Source organism: Mus pahari, chromosome 7, assembly GCF_900095145.1.
Source record: "Mus pahari chromosome 7, PAHARI_EIJ_v1.1, whole genome shotgun sequence".
Classification (NCBI taxonomy): domain Eukaryota; kingdom Metazoa; phylum Chordata; class Mammalia; order Rodentia; family Muridae; genus Mus; species Mus pahari.
Window position 1 is genome coordinate 51,444,766 of NC_034596.1, and position 6,055 is coordinate 51,450,820.

The following is a 6,055-nucleotide window of genomic DNA, read 5'->3' on the forward strand; positions in this document are numbered from 1 at the left end:
GCAGCACCCTTAGTCTGCCCCACCGACTCTGAAATAGGAAGTGTGTCTCTGTGTGTGTATATGTATGTGTGCCATGTTATTTATTGAGAAGAGTCTAGGTGCTCTGGTGTGGCTGCAGGTGCTGCACAGGCTCAGCCTTTCTGGGTTGGGTGTGTGGCCTGGCTGGAAGACAGTTTTTTGTTAAGTTTTCTCCTCTCATTGATGTGGGCTGAGACCAGTTTGTGCAACCTTGACACAACAGGTAAAGACAGGTGAAAAGAAATAAAAATGTTTTTATATTCTTAAAAAAAAAAAAAAAAAAAAAAAAAAGACCTTCCTCCTGGGCTGGAGAGATGGCTCAGTGGTTAAGAGCACTGACTGTTCTTCCAGAGGTCTTGAGTTCAATTCCCAGCAACCACATGATGGCTCACAACCATCTATAATGGTATCTGATGCCCTCTTCTCATGGGTCTGAGGAAGAGAGCAACAATGTACTCACATACATAAAATAAATAAATAAATCTAAAAAAAATTTAAAAAATGATCTTCCTCCTAGCTTTCTGGAAGACAATCTGCTCCTGTTTGCCTTCAGAACAAGATGTTGAACTCTCAGCTCCTCCTGCACCATGCCTGTCTGGACGCTGCCATGCTCCTGCCTTGATGATAATGGACTGAACCTCTGAACCTGTAAGCCAGTCCCAATTAAATGTTGTCCTTATAAGAGTCGCCTTGGTCACGGTGTCTCTTCACAGCAGTAAAACCCTAACTAAGACATCCCATTCTACTCAATATCCATGAATGTTGTTTGTGTCTTTCACAGTGAAAAAGTCCAGCAGCACTGTAATTTTAGCAAATGCACTTTAAGATGTTTCAAGATAAGCCAGGCGTGGTGGGGCACGCCTTTAATCCCAGCACCTGGGAGGCAGAGGCAGGAGGATTTCTGAGTTCGAGGCCAGCCTGGTCTACAAAGTGAGTTCCAGGACAGCCAGGACAATATAGAGAAACCCTATCTCAAAAAACCAATGTGTGTGTATGTGTGTGTGTGTGTGTGTGTGTGTGTGTGTGTGTGTTTCAAGATAAATAGGCTGAGACCGGTTTGGATTGATGTCTCTGGAAACCCATCTTTGATGCCTCTGAAAACCTGCAAGCATGGATCCTCAAAGTTAGCACTTCCTTTGTTAGCATTTGGTATGAGGTGGACAAAATATAACTTTCCAGGATTCACTCGCTGCTTTGAGAGTGAATTTTTTCTGAGCATGTCCTTATCAGCTAAAAAAGTATGGTGCTGTCGTAGAGTGGCAATAGTTCCTACAGCTTTGAACACTTGGAGCCCGGGTGGTAGCCATCTTTCAGAGAGTTGCAGAATCTTTGTGAAACTCAACTAGAGGAAGTAGGTGAGATGGAGTTGGGGGCTTTGAGTCTATCACCTGGACTTACGTCTGGTTCATTCCCTGACACCGGGATGTGAGGAGACCTAGCCACACGCTCTGACCCTCAGGAATGCTACTCTCTCCCCCAGCCAGGAGGGGATGATGCCCATTCGAACTGTGAGCCAAAATGAATTCTTCCTCCTTTGAGTTGCTTTTGTCAAGTATTTGGTCACAGTGAGGAAAAGAACTAACAGGGACATGAAGCTCAAGCTTTCTGAAATGGAAAATGCAATAACAAGCAACAGATAGAGTGCCAGTTGTGCCTTCTTATTATGGCGGGCAAAAAAATCTCAGACAGACTCGTCAGAGAGAATGTTCAGGAGCAACAGCAAAAAAAAGCGCCTACCCTGTTCCTCACTTCTACTGACAACTTTTCCCTTCCAATGACGAGTTGTGTGCCAGGAGCAAACAATATGAAATCCATTCCTAATGAGCAATAATTACAGCTCTAAGGAGCCGTACAATCAGTGTTCAGTGATTTCATTATCAGATAGCACCATAAATTATGCTAATGCTGATAACAGTTCTGGATGAGAGAGGGTCCGATCCAGGAGACTGCGCTGAAATTATTTACATCCTCTATTTCTGAAACAATAGATCCAGCAATTTGAAAATCAGATGATCCGATTTATTCTGGCAGGACACACATGTTGCGTCAGCCATAAAATTAAACGGGCTGCTTCTCTTCTTCTTCTTCTTTTTTTTTCCCTTTCTTTTTAAAGTTCCCCTTCTGCCTTCTCTTACTTTACAGATCGCCAGGCTTCTCCAGAGAGGCTTGTAGTAAGTGTAGGTCTTCTTTCTAAAATCATTTGGTAATGGTGGCTGATTCCCTTGCAGAGTTAAAAAAAACAAAAACAACAAAAAAAACCAGCCCCAGTGACTGCTACATCTTTATAAAAGCTAAGATTTAGGATGTGATGCATGAGACATCTTGGTTGCCCATCAGGTGTGGGAAAGTGAGCAGCAAGCTGTTGTGTGAGAGAGATTTTCTGGCCCATTCTTACCTGACTCCAAGGTCTTAAAGGGTGGTTTGTACAAGGCGACTCTCCAAACGGACATGAGAAGCAGCCCTGCTTTTCTGGAGTCTGCACTCCTATGCTTAACTCTTTCCTTAGATTTATTTTTGTTTACACTTCGATCAGTAGTGATGAGAGCTGTTGTCCCTCCCATCCACGTACTAACAGACCTTGCTCAACTTCCAAGACCAGAAGAGACTGGGTATGTTCAGCCATAGACAAAAGCTGCCTTTTCTTTCTTTGTTTCTTTCTTTCTTTCTTTCTTTCTTTCTTTCTTTCTTTCTGTCTGTCTGTCTGTCTGTCTGTCTGTCTGTCTGTCTTTCTTTCTTCAGTACTTTCTTTCTTTCTTCCTTCCTTTCTTTCTTCAGTACTTTCTTTCTTCAGTTCTTTCTTTCTTTCTTTCTTTCTTTCTTTCTTTCTTTCTTTCTTTCTTTCTTTCTTCAGTACTCTTTTTATGCCTGGCACTGTGGATTTTAACTTCATAAAAATCCTATACAATGTGTTGCCCATTCTGTGATGGAGAACAGACGACCCACATGGTGCTTTAAATGAAAAGTGTCTTCCATGGGCTCTGATATCTGAACACTGGGCCCCCGGTTGGTAGGGCTGTTTGGAGGAGGTTGTGGAACCTTTGAGAGGTGGAAACTTTCTGGGGGTGGGCTTTGAGTAATTACAGTTCTTCCCTACTTCCTATTCACTCTCTCTGCTTCATGACTGAAGTGAAGATGTAAGCTCTCAGCTCCCTGTTCTGTCCACCAGGCTTGATGCTTACTGCCACATTAGTGGACTCTATCCCTCTGAAGCAGTGAGCCTAAATAAATCTTTCCTTCTCTCTGTTGTCTTGGCAATGGCATTTTAGCACAGAAACAGGAAAGTAACTACTATACACAGAGGCAAAAAGAAAACCGGGGAGGGGGGGGGGGATAAAAAACCCAACTTGCTGAGGAGGGAAAAAAAAGGAAAAACCAAGATTCAAACCCAGGAAAACAAAAGATCACTCCCTTCTGCAGAGATTATAAGGAATCTTAAATGAATCTGATTCCAATCTGATTCCAAATGCAACCTTTCCTGATGCCTGATAAAGGGATAGCCAGGGAAGGGATTACATCAGATAACGCTCAGAAAGACTCACAGAAATAACCCAACTGGAGCACGTTACATTGCTCCGATGTGGAGGAGGCCAGATGATATAACCACTGTGCAGAACTGTTGTGGACAACAGTACCAACGAAGTCTAAGCCACACACTTACGCCCCGTGATCCAGCCATTGTTTATACCAAGCAGAAAGTGTATGTCCCATAACACTCATAGCAGAGTTACCTAAAATTAGAAATGGCCCAAATGGTCACGAACGTGGGCAATAGATATGTCCTTGAGCAAATTGTGGTCATCTATTTAATGGATCACTGTACAGAAACCAAAACTAGATCACTGGGGCCGCAAAACACAGACAAATACTACAGACGTTGTCCCATGAAAGAAATTGAAACAAAGATGTACTATATGACTCTATAAAGTTTAACAATTGTAAACCAGCTCTATGGGATCAGAACAACGATCACCTTTAGGCTATGAGGTGTTGATGTGGCGAGCATGACGCTGTCATATGTAAAATACACGCCGCTGTGCAGTTCCTCTCTGTGTGATTTACCTTAGTTGTATCTCAGGGATTTTTTTTTTTTAATAAATAAAGTTTCATCAGATCTCTTTGTTCCCTAAGTTGCAGTTGTGACCACCACTTTTCCAGAATCTTCCCTATTTCTCCAAATTCTGCTCCTTCTCTTTGACCCCGCCTTATCCTTCCCAGATTTATTCTTTTCTAACCCACTTGTAGCTTTATGTCCCTTTCTACGTAAATCAGTTTAGCTCCCTCTGGAACCATCCCTTTTTTCCTCTCAATATAATCAGCAAAATAAAAATCCCAAACAAATAACTCTTTAGAAGACTGTCAGTGCGAGCGCAGATACAGGCCATTATCATTTGCCCCTAAACCCTCTGAGAGGAATGAACCCATGGGTGGTCAATACTACACAACCTGAATGGTGAGTAAACGTGGCGCTGTAACCAATGAACACTCTTACTCAACAGTGATTCGTCATCCAAATTGTGACACTAGGACACTAAGGTCTTGGCAGACTCCAGTGCTGAGGATATTAAGTCATAAAGATATACAGAGTCCAGATCAAAAATCAAAATTTCAGAGGCATCTGCCTCGAGACTATAAAACACCTGCAAAATGACAGACCCAGGTTCTCTGGTGCCATTAGCATTGCTTTTCATCCTTATATCTCTAATTCACTGCCTTTTACTAAGCAAACATAACCAGGCAATTCCACGGTCCAAAGGGAAGAAAACAATAATTATTTTGGAATTTTTATAGAAAAGACAAGGCCAAGTATTGAATTATCTCATCTCTGAAGTGTTTGAAGTAAGCCACACTCAGTTCCTTGCCACACATGAACTCCTAGAAGGGACCTTAGCTCTCCCCTGCTTCTGGGAGAGCACTCAGGTGGGATCACCTCAGAGGAATGGCCTTGCTTTTGAACACTAGGAGTACACCTGCTACCAACCCCTGACTGGAACCTCAAAGTTCAAAGTTGGGGGTGCAAGGAGAAAAGAGATACAGAACGATCACTTCAACCAATACCTGGCCTCCACTGTTACAGCGCAGGTGTCGAAAGCAAGCCCTTGTGAAGCCGAGAGAGTGACGATAACACCTGCCTGCCTGGAGTCCCAGCACTCTTGGCAGCTAAGGCAAGAGAATCCAGCCCAGGCTCCAGGATGAGTTCCAGGCCATCCTGAGCGGCCCAGAGAGACCCTGTCTCCAAACCCACACAGCAAAACCAAACTGCCTCTTCAAAGTGTAAGCCATTTTCCAAGAATTGATATATTCCAGGCATTCATAAAGCATTCTGTCACACAAAAACATGTCCATGTTTAGAAAGAGAAAGCACCACCGATCCTCCCTGGTCCCCCAGGATAGCCCTCTCGGTTGCATGATCTCTATGTAAATACAGAAGTTAGCTGCTAAGAAATACACCTTTACTTCTTAGAAAAGAATCCCTGTGTTTATCTTTTGGTAGGTCTGGGCTTGTGAGACATAAACCATCCCTCATCGGCAACAAGTAGAGGTTTATTTTTGTTGTTCATAAAATAAACCAGGTCCCGGCCAACGGAAATGACTCCTGGAGGCAGCCCTGTCATAGAAGTGCTGTAGAAGTTACAAATGGCTCTGTGGCCCAGGCCATAAACAGTCTTTAAAAAGGCTGGTGCTGGGCTGTTGATATTAAAAATCACCTCATTAATTATGTTTGTAAACAATGCAGCTGCCTGTGCTTGCAGGCTAGCTTCCTCGGCATGATAATATTTGTAACAATAATAACCATCATCTCAAGCATAGCAATAAATACTCAGGCCAGAAGCCCCCGGGGAAATCACATCTGGGTGCTGCCACCTGGCCATTCAAAGGACTTCCTCAGAAGGTAGGAAGGTGGGTGGTTGTCCTCCACCCCCAGGGCTCTTTATTAGAATCAAATATCCTACTACAGTCTTCCCTGCCTTGTCTTTTTTGGGTTTTTGTTTTGTTTTGTTTTTTGTTTTTTGTCTTTTTTTTTTTTTTGGGGGGGGGG